This window comes from Triticum aestivum, chromosome 4D, assembly GCF_018294505.1.
Source record: "Triticum aestivum cultivar Chinese Spring chromosome 4D, IWGSC CS RefSeq v2.1, whole genome shotgun sequence".
In the NCBI taxonomy this organism is placed as follows: domain Eukaryota; kingdom Viridiplantae; phylum Streptophyta; class Magnoliopsida; order Poales; family Poaceae; genus Triticum; species Triticum aestivum.
This window is the reverse complement of record NC_057805.1, coordinates 71,830,101-71,842,725: the sequence shown is the minus strand read 5'-3', so window position 1 is coordinate 71,842,725 and position 12,625 is coordinate 71,830,101. Positions and strand designations below refer to the sequence as shown.

General features: G+C 47.1%; 1 long non-coding RNA gene across 1 annotated transcript; it reads left to right on the top strand.

Moving 5' to 3' along the window:
* The first annotated feature begins 8,872 nt into the window (after positions 1 to 8,872).
* LOC123099649 (uncharacterized) lies at positions 8,873 to 12,363 on the top strand. The gene is made up of 4 exons (XR_006448203.1): positions 8,873 to 9,177; positions 9,271 to 10,354; positions 10,536 to 10,852; positions 11,831 to 12,363. It is a non-coding gene; the product is annotated as an uncharacterized lncRNA (long non-coding RNA).
* The last annotated feature ends 262 nt before the right edge of the window (positions 12,364 to 12,625 follow it).

Below are 12,625 nucleotides of genomic sequence, written 5' to 3'. Positions count from 1 at the left end.
AGTAGCCATGAGCAAGACTTCGACAAGTACGGCGACCCGAGAATCGAACATGACGACGATGATGAAGTAGCAGCATACACCACAAGAAGAAGCAGGACCACCCTACCTAAAGGACGTCCGTTCCACAGAAGAACTCCATTTGCGAAAAAGAAGGGCAAGAAGATTGTGAACAGATAGCTAGCTAAGATCGATTGTATTTAAATCGTAGCCTTCATTTCTCGATTGTATTTCATGGGCACTTTTTGAACTATCATGAATATTTTTAAATTTCATGGACACTCGATCTCGATCCCCCTCCATCTCGATCGCTAGCTATCCCACCTCGCCAGATCCGGTCCCCCTCGCCGCCGAGCACCCCCCGGTCCACCGGCCCCCCCCCCCCCGCGCACCCTCCCCCGCTCCACCGGCATTACTGTTTGATGATATTTTTTAAAAAATTATTACTGTCTTATAAAAAAATATTACTGTTATGATTTAAACAAGTTTGAACATATTTAAACACAAATAAATATCAAACAGCATTTTAAATGCATAAAAAAATTGTGGAGCCTGGGAATCGAACCCAGGACCTCCTCGTCTGAGAACTGGCTGCTGACCAGTCGAGCTAGTAGAGGGAACTTGGTGTGGATCAGGTAAGGTGGAAGATAACCTGTTGGCTCGAGCAGAAATCAAAAAAAAATACTAATGGCGCACCAGGGTGAGGTGCGCCATTAGTATGGATGTACCTGTTGGATAACCTATCCCCTCTCTCTCCCTCGCCCTCGCCCTCGATCCCCTTCCCCTCTCCTCTCCCAACGCCGCTGCCCCGCCGCCTCGACGCCGCCCCGACGCCCCGACGCCCCGCCGCCTCGACGCCGCCCCGACGCCCCGTCGTCCTCGTCTCCGCCCCGACGCCCCGACGCCGCGACGCCGCCCTCTCCTCTCCCGACGCCGCCGCCCCGCCGCCCCGTCGTCCTCGTCTCCTCGGCGCCGCTCTCCTCGTCTCCTCGGAGCACCACCACCACCCGGACCTCGTCGCCTCCCGGACCTCGTCGCACCACCACCAACATCCACAGGGTCGACGTCTTCGTCCCCGACGACGCCCCCGTCTTCTACGCCCGCAGGTACCCCATCCAAATCACCCCCGCCTCCATTTCCCACCTCTGATGCTGTGAGATGGTTATGTGACTATGTTCATTTAATCCTATGTGTCAAACCTCTGATGATGCACATACTACTCTGGTAAAGAACCTACTGCCTAGCGCCTATACCACCACGCTCGTCTAGGTATACTTTTCCTCTGTTTTTCTGCTTGATACTTAGTAATTGTAATGGAGGTCATTTAGCTAGGGGGTTGTCCGAGTCCTTATTAGTTGATTTCATCATTTTTGTGTATATCAAGCGTGTGCCTTTCCTTCTTAGTCATTATTGATTTGTTGGCAAACCTGTTATGCCTTTTTTATATGTATTTCCCCTGCATCTGTCTCTGCAAAAAAAAACCAAACAAACATAGGTGGTACTGTTCACAGCAGGAAAAGATGTAGTATCACTTAATATATACTCCCTCCGTTCCAAATTACTCGTCGTTAGGCAAGTAGTATTTAGTTGCTTACGTTAGGCAAGTTTCATTATTTTTGGTCCTTGTTGAATAGTTATATCTTAAAGTAGTACTTGAACCACATTTGGTCACCCAAGTTCATCTTTGCTTCTAAAAGGAATTAGTTAATGGAGAGTTAATATGCGTTATCTCTTGTGCATTTAGTCATCTTCCCAGGAGAACATCATGTATCTTTGCTTCTGCACCCAGGCTGTTATGCATACTGCAGCTAAGATGAACATGCAATCTCTCTTTTCTTTTAATTTTCAGAACATTTACAGTCTTGCTCACTACTCTGATTCTTCTTTATCAGTGGATGCAAAGTCAAAAACAAGAGCTTTTAGGACTTCATGTTTTGAAACCAGTTAAATCATATAGTTTCTGTTATTTTTTCTCATGCTCCTGTTCTCTGAACATATTAGCTGGAAGCATCACATAGTTTGTTAGCTTTTTACAGACAAGTGTGCTTTGATTTTTGTTTAAGATTGCAGCTATCTTCATGTTGTTTGTTCCATAAATATTCTTATATACCATCAAAATAACTTCTGTTAATTATGTTCAGTACTGATGAATTTTTCATTGACTATTTTGAACACTGTCATTCTCAAGTTAAGTTTGTACTCTGTAACCTCATAACCTCATAAAGAGCAATATATTTGTTTGGTTGTCTTCTGTTAACAATATTTACCCCTGTTCTTTCATGTGCAATTTGTAATCATCTATCTAACCATGTTTTCCATTAGAAGTTAGAACGTGTCTGTTTGTCTATTCTAAAACTAAGGTGTAGCATCCAAGAGCTTGTCTTCATTTAGTATGCTTCAGTTTATCTATTGTGGATTACTCTCTCCATTCCAAATTAATTGAAGTTCTAGCTTTGTCCTTATTCAAATTTGACCAAGTCCATAAGAAAAATATATCAAGACCTACAACGCCAAATTAGTTTCATTACACTGAAAACTAAGTTTCTGAATTATTTTGTTATAGAAGTGTATTTAGTTAGTTACTTACTCCTGGTAGCTAATAAGTGGTTACTCTTTGGACTTTGGTGGTGTATGTATAAAAAAACAGTAGCAAATAAAAAAAAGCAGCAGCAAATTTAAAAAACAGTAGCAAAAAATTAGGTATAAAAACAGTAGCAAATATAGCTAGGGCAATTTTGTTTAGGTATAAAAAATAGTAGCTACAATTTGTAAAAAGCATGAGCAACTGAAAAATCATCCTGAAATATAGCTAGGACAAACTTCAGTCTTTTTTTTGTTTGTAACAGAAACTACAGTAGTAAATATTTCCTCAAGTAAATATTTTCAGTCATTACAAATATGATACTGCTTGGAGATGATACTGCTTGGAGATGCATATATTGTTTCACCTCTTCACATGCTAATGTATTTTCCATGTTGTGATGGAGGCCTTTTTTGCCTTGTCCACCCGAGAGGCCCTTGAGTTTGCCGGAATGTCGATTAACTTCCGTTCCGGCAAATTCGGGTACTCCATATGTCCTATTTTCAGCAAAGGTCATGCTGAAATTTTCCGTGAATTTTAGCATGACTTTGCTAAAAATAGGACATATGGGGTACTTGTGACTAATGCATGGGCCGGGGTATCTTAGTAGGTAATTAAGTAGGATCAAGTGCCCCGGCATACTTGTGACTAATGCATGGCTTTTAGGGTGCCTCGGTGTCGATAAAAACCGAAATGATGAAAGCTTAGGCTTTTAGCGTGCCTCGGCGTCGAAAAACCCTCAATGATAAAAGCTTAGCTTTTAGGATGCCTCGGTGTCGACAAACCCTAAATGATGAGACCATGATCTTGTTCCTTGACAATAACCAACTTTTTGACCAAACTTTGTTCCTATTTAGAGAGAAACATGGCCAACAACGATGAGGCCGGGGGTTCGGGCGTCGACAAGCCATTCTGGAAGCTGTCCCAGGAGATGGAGGAACAACCTCACTTGTATGAGGACGCCGCCTTCCCCACCGATCCTGAGACCACTGATGGTACCGTCGAGGATGACCCCACTGATGCCACCACTGATGGTGCCGCCGAGGATGCCACCACTAATGATGGCGGCGCACGCATAGATGGCAGCCAACTGAAGAGGCAACGGAAGGACCGGCGCCCGACCGTGCTCCGCACCCTCAAGGAGGAAGTTACTGAAGTGGACTCCGACGGGAATCCAACGGCGCCCGAACGAATAGTCAAGGGGTACTCGCTTCAGCTCGGGTGCATTCTCCGGAGCACCGTCTCGATCAACACCGAGAACCTGAGGCATCCTGACCGAGGGAATTTGCGCAACCTCCTCTTCACGAAGCTGCACGAACGATACAAGTTCCCCGCTGAATTTGAAAACACAAGCCTCAAAGGGAATAAAGTGAACAATGCTGCCCTCACGAAGATGAGCAAGGCCCTGTCTACTTGGAAAAGCAATGTGAAGAGAATGATCGAGAAAGGTGAGAGTTATGAGAAGATCAAGGAGAAAAATCCTTTGATCACCGAAGATGACTACAACGACTTCAAGATCAATTGCTCGAGCACCGCACACTCCGAATCAAGTAAGTGGGGGAAAGAAATGCGGGAGCTGAACTTAGGGGAACACACACTCGGTCCTGGCGGTTACAGAGTGGCGGAGCCTATATGGGACAAGGAGGAGGCGGACCGTGCCGAGCAAGGCCTACCGCCCCTCTTCGATAAATACGGTGACAAGCAGACCAGGAACTTTGTCAGGGCCCGGTACAAGAAGGACCCGAAAACAAAGGAGCTTACCACGGATCCGAAGACCAGGGCGCTTGAGCTTGTTCTGGTAAGGAATACACCCCCTCGTAATTAGCTCCATATGGTTGCATTCTAATTAATGAATCCAAATTTCTAAATGGTTCACATTCCTTCCGCAGGCGACTGAAAGCAGTAGTGCGGGGTCGACTAAGAGCAACCCTTGGGACACCACTCTAAATAGGGCGTTGAATGTAATGAAGAACAAGGATAAGCTCAGTAAGCCGACGTCAGCTGGTCGTGTGGCCGGCAAAGGCTTGTCGACAAAATGGTCGTCATACTATGACACTGCTGGGCGAAAGGAGAAAAAGACCAGCTCGGAAATCCAGGCGCGCGAGGTTCAAGAACTCAGGGCACAGGTGGCGCGGATTCCGGAGATTGTCCAAGAGCAAGTGCAACAACAACTCGGAGCGACGATCACCGCCATTGTGCCTACCTTGATCCAGGGGATTAGTGCGTGGATTGCGGGCGGCCAACAGGGGCCGCCCCCAATTCATAGCTTCACGGCCAGCAACTCGCAGAACGCGATGGCGGGGCCATTGGTGTCTCCGGCGAAGCCGGCATTGGTGTCTCCGACGCCGGCACGGGAGCTTAATGCACCCGGGTGTACGCCGGCTGGCACCTCTGCAGCAAGCGGCCCCTCCGTCAACTGCACGCCCGCCGTTGGCGGTGCCTCGACGCCCTCATCACGGTAACTAATTAAGCCTCTCTCGGCCGAGGACTTCATCTCCTTGCCTTTGACTGGGCATCCCTAATGCCCTACATGTTTTCGCAGGGCGCCGCCGACGTTCCGTGCACTCTCCTGCACTTCGTGAACAACGAGTTGGTCGATGTCGCCAAGGGCAAAATCGTTCAACCGGGCAACCCCTTGTTCCACGGTACCGAGATGCCACCCAACTTGTTTAGGGTTCAACTGGTTCGGGTGCTGCCAGGCTGCGACGAGGTGTTACCTCCGATTCGACCCATCGGGGCCGACGATGATGACGTGATGAACCTCAGCGCCTGCCTGAGCTGGCCCCTGCTTTGGCCGAAGAGCCAGATTCGTTTGGGGGCGGGGGACACCACCCCAAAGACAACACCGCCAGTCGTGCCGGCGCCAAGTCGGCCCCATGGCAAGACCGCCGCAACGGTGCCAGACATCCCTATGCCACTGGATCCAAACATGCATATGGCACAGGATCAGAACGACGACGACGACGATACATTTGCCAACGTCGATCAGTACTTTGCCGATCATGGGGACGGTGGCGACTTCATGGGGCCTCCTTCTCAAGAACCCAACCCAACAAAAGACGTGTGCGATCTAGCTGGTACCGTGGAGAAGCCAAGTTGCAACAGGCGTCGTCTGCAGTTCAGCTCTCAGGAGACGCCTCCAGCTACCGACTTCACCGAGCCTCAGATAGGCGAGGTGCCAAATATGATCAGCCCCAACACACTCAAGAAGGCGGTCTGTGAGCAGAACTCGGTCCCATTACAGGAGATCAAGAAGAAGGCACGCAAAAGAAAGACTAACAAGGGTGTGGGCCAGCCGGCACCGAGTACGATCCGTGCTCAGGACGGGCCACCTTCAACTGCGGATATCTCGAGGAGGGTGCATGTGGCGGGTAGGCCGATGCTACCGAGAAATATGCTCGATGCTGCAACCGGTGCTATGCGGAGTCTGCATGACAGTGTTCTTTCTTTGGAGAAGCGGCGTCTCCGAGAGAAGGATGTGGCATACCCGGTTTTCGCGGCCAAGGTGCCAGAGGGCAAGGGCTTTGTGGATAACTCCATCGGGGGTACGATCGTCCTGCGGTTTGATGACATCCACGCTATGTTGAACCTTCATCCGCTGCACTACACCTTCGTTCGGCTATTTTCGCTGAGTATGGAGATGCGGATCATTCGCGACAAGACCCCGGACATCGTGATAGTCGACCCCTTCTACATGCGTGCCAACATCTTGGGCAGCGCTGGGGACCGGCAAGTCGCGAGTTCTTACCTCGAAGGCGTCATTCTGGCAAACCAAGATAAGGACAACTTCCTCATGCCTTACTTTCCCGAGTAAGTCCTCCCCTCAACCGCCCCGTAACATATGAATTCTTAGATTTCGATCGTTTTTCTTTTAACATTCCGTGTTTTCTGCAGTGACACACATTGCACGCTCATCCTCCTAAGCCCCAAATATTCCATGGCCACGTATTTCGACCCGGACCGTCAGTCGAACGTAAACTACACAAATGTCAAGAAGGTTCTTGATGATGTTCTCCCCGGCTACGTCAAATCTGGAGGCACCTTCACCAGGCCTATTCGTAAGTATGGCAAGCACGTGTTCTCCCACAATACGACGTTCTGCTGCGTCAAGCAGCCGCCTGGCGGTCAGAAGGGTGCCTACTACGCCATCCATCACATGCGGGCGATCGTACGGGACCATCATCAACTACTGCTACCGAGTAGACTCAAAGATTGGGCCGCGAGCGTGTCGGCAATCCAGGACGCGGACATCAGACAAGAATTCTTTCGCATCCAATCGGAGTTTGCGGAAATCATCCATCAAGATGTCCTTCGTACCTCGGGGCAGTTCTGCCTCAGAAATCAACCGTCCAACAGTGACATCGACACAATCCTACAAATGCAGGCTGAATACGCCCGTGGTTTCATGACTCCCACGATAGACGGCGGCTTCATCCATGCTCCGGTCCCTTGAGTCGAGTCGAAAGCAGTGATGTTGTGTCTAGTTCTGAAACATCGATTGGCTCATGTTGTAATTAAACTTTAATGAACTTGTAGTATGTCTCTTTGGTTTCGAGAGTCCTTCAACTTAGATGTAATCGATGCTATTAATGTCTTGCTTTTCTCTTCCGATCGTTCTGTTGCATACTTATATATTGCTTATGTATTGTCTGTGAATTGGTACTAACGTTTCGTTTGGCTACTGCATAGCGATGCCGTGGTATGTCGTGTACAAGGGTAAGGTTCCCGGAGTCTACGACGACTGGGAGGAGTGTCGGAGACAGGTTCACCGATTCAGCGGTAACAGTTACAAAGGGTACGCCACTAGGGCCGAGGCCGAATCTAGATACGCCCGCTATCTAGCGGGAGAGGGGAGGGAGCGTTGGAGGAACCGGATGAAGACGAGTTTCATCGTGATGATGCTCATCGTGATGACCGCAGCTCTCTTCTATGTGATGGTAGTTTAGATGATCGATATCGACTTGTAATGTGAAGACAAACTCGCGGTCTCGAGACTTGTAATATAATGTTCTATCTTTGTTCGGTCTTTTCAATTCGGAGACTAATATGATGAATTGTATTCGGAGACTAAAATGATGAATTGTATTCAGAGACTAATCTTCTATTGTATTCGATGAATCTGTTGTTGATGTGTGCTGTCTATATTTTGTCCAATTATACATTTTGTAACCTGTGCAAAAAACAGAAAATAAAAAATAAAAAAACCTAATATTCATACTAATGGCGCATCACATCATAGTGCGCCATTAGTATGCCAAAGGATACTAATGGCGCATCACTAAACAGTGCGCCATTAGTATGCCGAAGTTACTAATGGCGCATCCTGTTGTAGTGCGCCATTAGTATGCCAAAGCACCTGGGTATACATGGCCCCTGGGAGGCATACTAATGGCGCACTGTTGTATATACTAATGGCGCATTCGGGGTGCGCCATTAGTGGTGCGCCATTAGTAAAATATACTAATGGCGTGCTACTAATGGCGCACCACTAATGCGCCATTAATGGCCAGATTAGGTGCGCCATTAGTAGGCCTTTTTCTAGTAGTGCTAACACAATATATGAAACACCTAAATTAACCCCCCAACCCCCCCTTTAAAAAAAACAAAACCCCAGCCCCTGAAATGCTGACGCGTGGATGCCCACCAACCGGGACAAAAGACCCTGCCTATTGGTCCCGGTTGGTGGCACCAACCGGGACCAAAGGCCCCCCTGCCTGGGCTGGCAGCAGCGGCCACGTGGAGGACCTTCTGTCCCGGTTCGTGTAAGAACCGGGACTAAAGGGTTAGGGCTTTAGTAACGACCCTTTAGTCCCGGTTCGAAAACCGGGACAAAAGGCCCTTACAAACCGGGGTAAAAGCCCCATTTCCTACTAGTGCCATGTGGCTTCTCTGTACACCCATGCAGGGCATGCTTCAAGCTAATACTATGAGAACTATTCTCCGCGCATAGCTACTGTCCATCTTTTTGATTCCATGATATTGTGTCCATCGTTTGGATTTGGGTGGTGTTGCGTATATACGGCTGAAATTGGTATCTGATATGTGATTTTGACCTCCCTTAAAAAAAGCGATGAGCATGTGATATGCGAAACAATTTTCTACTCGAGTCTTGCTACTTTGCTAGTTAACTAGAAGCTATCACCTATCAAAAATTCACTAGCGTGGACGAGCTCGCGCGATCTCGGTATCGCGAGGCGTCCGTTTGTTTCGTGATATGAGATGTCGCCGGTATTTCAGGAAGCAGTTGTCAGCATATTTAATGAGCATACGGGACGGGAAAAGACGGCGTTTGGGATCGCGGCGACGGACGTCCAAGCGACATTCGGTAGGCCCACCACATCCACTTAACCCAGCCCATCGTCGGTGTGGTCCTCATTCGATCCCCAATTCGCTCCAACAAACCCTGCCGCACGCTGCATCTCAATCGACCCCCAAATCGAACCAAGACACCCTAGCTGATAAAGATGGCAGATGCAGTTGCTGATCCGGTCGCCCTGCTAATCGTGCCTTGCCCGGATTGCGGCAGGAACGTCGTGACCTATGTAGCTCGTCACTGCCAGAACGGCGTCGAGCGTTTCTACAAGTGCCGCAGTCACATCGTAAGTACAGCTTTTTGGATGTTTTTCGTTGTTTTTTTCTTGTTGATTGGTTCAATCTCTCATTCCGTAGCTTTCCCCTACAACCAATGGCAGCCAGCACGTGGTGGATGCGACTTCTATAGGTGTCCGCAAGCTTACACCGAGTCGCTTGCTGCTGCAGCAACTCCGTTGGCGCAAATCATGCTTGGACAGGAGCAAGCTGCCCAAGCGTTAGGAGTTGAAGTTCCGGGCCAGCAGAACGGACCGCCGGAGGGCACGCAGTCCACATCTTCTGCCAGCGCCGTCGCAGGATACATGGTTGCCGCATCTGTTTGTACGTGAGCAAGAACTGGAAGACACATGGCTAACAGAGCCCCCGCTCGAACCAGGTGCAGGCATCTCTGCTCGCACACGCCTTGATGTTTTTGGCTTATCGTCCTCATTCTTCTGGCTCATATGGTCCACACGGCCACAATGCCCCGGACGTCCGCCGGCGGCGACCGGCCATGGCTTCGCCGGAGTCCACCTCTGGCGATGGAAGCTAAGACCGGCTTCCGCTTCCAATCGCTCTCTCTGCCGAGCAGGAGGACGCCCGCATCTGACCTGTCCGTCCCTGGAGTAAGCTCCGAACCCTCCTCCGTCCCTGGTGGCTGGAGGTAGATGCTAGTTTTTGAGGTCGGCGAAGGTTGGATTGTTGTACACTCTACAGACAGAATGGATCCATTCAGTTCTGTTTCTGAATGTGTTTTTTCCTAACTTCCTATGCTTTTTGAGGAGATAATAACAGACCAAAGGTAATGTAAGTTGCAGAGGTCTATGCTTATTAGCAGGGATGCGATTTTGCAGAGGAAATTCGACTCCCCATCTTTGTCTTGGATGGCAATTGCAGTCGAGTAGAACTCGCTCTGTCTTATCTGAAACAAACACACACACACCTCTTATCAGGGAAATAACCATATAAATTATGTCAGGGCTCTGAGTGAAATCAGGTTATATTAATTTAGGTGCAACGGCGGCTCTGCAAGTTTGCATTCGGTAAATATGCTCTCTGAAATTTACACATATGCATGGTGAATCATGTAAGAATAGGAAACCAAGTCTGCACTGGGTTTGGCAGCTTCTGGTGTTGGTCGATGCAATCAACAATGGACACTGCTGGAAGGAAACCAAGAACAGGAAGTTTGTCTCTGCCTGCTCGGTATAACATCATGTGTTTTAGATGTCTTCTAGCTTGTACTCCCTCCATCCCAAAATTCTTGTCTTAGATTTGTCTAAATACGGATGTATCTAGACAAATCTAAGACAAGAATTTTGGGACGGCGGGAGTAGTTTTCTTGTAGCTTCTGTGTGGTACAAAACTGAATTTTGGAAATCTACAGAATGAGCAAGCTAAGGGCTGCAAATGTCCACAAGGCTTCAAGGGTGACGGCGTACACGGCTGCAAAGGTATCGCTAGTACAAACATTGATCTGCAACCTTGTGGGCAATATTGTTCCATGTTTGCATGTGCTTATGTACTCCCTCAATACAAACATTGTTTCTTGGAGTATATTTTAGCATCATTTGTGTTTCATAATTGGTTCAAGACTGATATCTGTGGATGGGGCAATGATAGAAATTCACCATATGTGTAAACTAGCACCGACAAACCTGGAACAATGGCGGAAGTACTGAACTGTTCGAGCTTCTTAATTCAGTAAGATTTGCACTGTACTTGAACTCTGAAATTTGGTTTTGACTGAAGATAGTAAGATTTTGACTATGATAGTGACAAAATATCATGTTCATTCTTCAATCAAAATTCAGTTATCTGATAGTGACTTTGATATTATGTTTGTTTCACTATTTAGGCATCACCAATTTTCATGAAAAGGATGATGAAAGAGTAGATGATCATCAGGAAGAAAACTTGGCATTTTTCAGTACTGACACAATTCAGGCATGTTTGCATGACATTTAGGCATGTTTGCATGCTTTCAGTACTGTCACAGTTCACATGAAAACTGACAGAATGTAAATTCACATGGCACTCTGAATGTAAATTCATTCATGGACCATTTAATCATTTCATCCCAAGTTCACTTAATAATCTTTTTTTTGCATGGAAGTTCACTTAATAATCTGACTTTCAAGTTAACCAAGTGAGAATTTGACCCCATCTGTCTTTTTGGTAAATTCACATGGAAGAGTAATTCTTTTTGGTGCCATATTTGAACCTTCAGATGGAACAGCTGAAGCTCGAATTATTGTTTATCACAAGGGTTGTTCAAAACTGCAGTTATCATGCAATTTGACTGATTTTTGTTACTCCCATAAAGCAAATGTGAAATACTGCAAGGGCCAAGGAAAACAGTGTCATTGCTTGGGAATGATGTCAAGCTAGAGAGTGGTGTTTTTCTTCCACTTTCTATATGCTATCCTTGAATAAAAGTTTCCAAAAATTATATCGATTGTTTCCAAATACTCCTCACTGATTGTTTCCAAAACTATATTGATTATTTCCAAAAACTCTTCACTTGTTGATTGTTTCCAAGAATCTTTCCTTGTATCCAAAAACTATATTGATTATTTCCAAAAACTCTTCACTGATTGATTGTTTCCAAGAATCTTTCATTGTATCCAAAAACTATATTGATATTTTCCAAAAACTCCTTACTGATTGATTGTTATCTAGGATTACCTACAAGAGGCAGTCTGAGGAAGGAACAATGATTGGAGTCACAGTAACAGCAGAGGCGATGGTGGGGAAGGATCGATTCCGCCACTCAGGTGGCGATTCCACCAGCACTGCTACTAGCTCGATCCACGGAGTGGCGATTCTGCCACTCAGGTGGCCGGCGGCTGCGGCGGGCAGTGGAACTGGAAGATTAATCGCGTAGGTAGGTGGCGGCGCAGATGGGCGCCAAAATCGCGCTAGTGGGCGGCGGCTACCCCCGGAGATGCGCGGGCGACGGACGGGGACCTATTTCAAACAGTTTTGGAAGTAAGAGTTCTTTTTTTGCTAAAATGCCAGTACACTAGGTGCGCAACAATCTTTTTTCGACGGATGGGGTATTAATATTATCTTGTGAAAATTTGATCTGAATTCCCTGTGCTTTGTGTAACACAGACTAAGATCTTCTTTTGCCTTCCGCACATGCCACTTGCACGTGAGTGGTGTCTGGCATCACTTTCTCTATTGCTATCTCCATTGATCTGCATATACATGACAGGATACAATACATTCTATCTAAATAACATACCGAAAATAGTCTTATGAACAAAAGAGCCTGCTGGTGAAGCAAAAAAAATTTAGGCATCATTAGCGATCATCAGAGAATGGGTGACACTCAGGGTGGACGCTAAAGAAAGTTTTCACTACTAGACACATCATTATTTCTCTTACGTGTGAGCACGTTTTGCGGTTGCTTTCCGGCTTTCCGCTCATCACGCTGAAACAGCCGTGTACAAACGGAACACATGCAAGGTG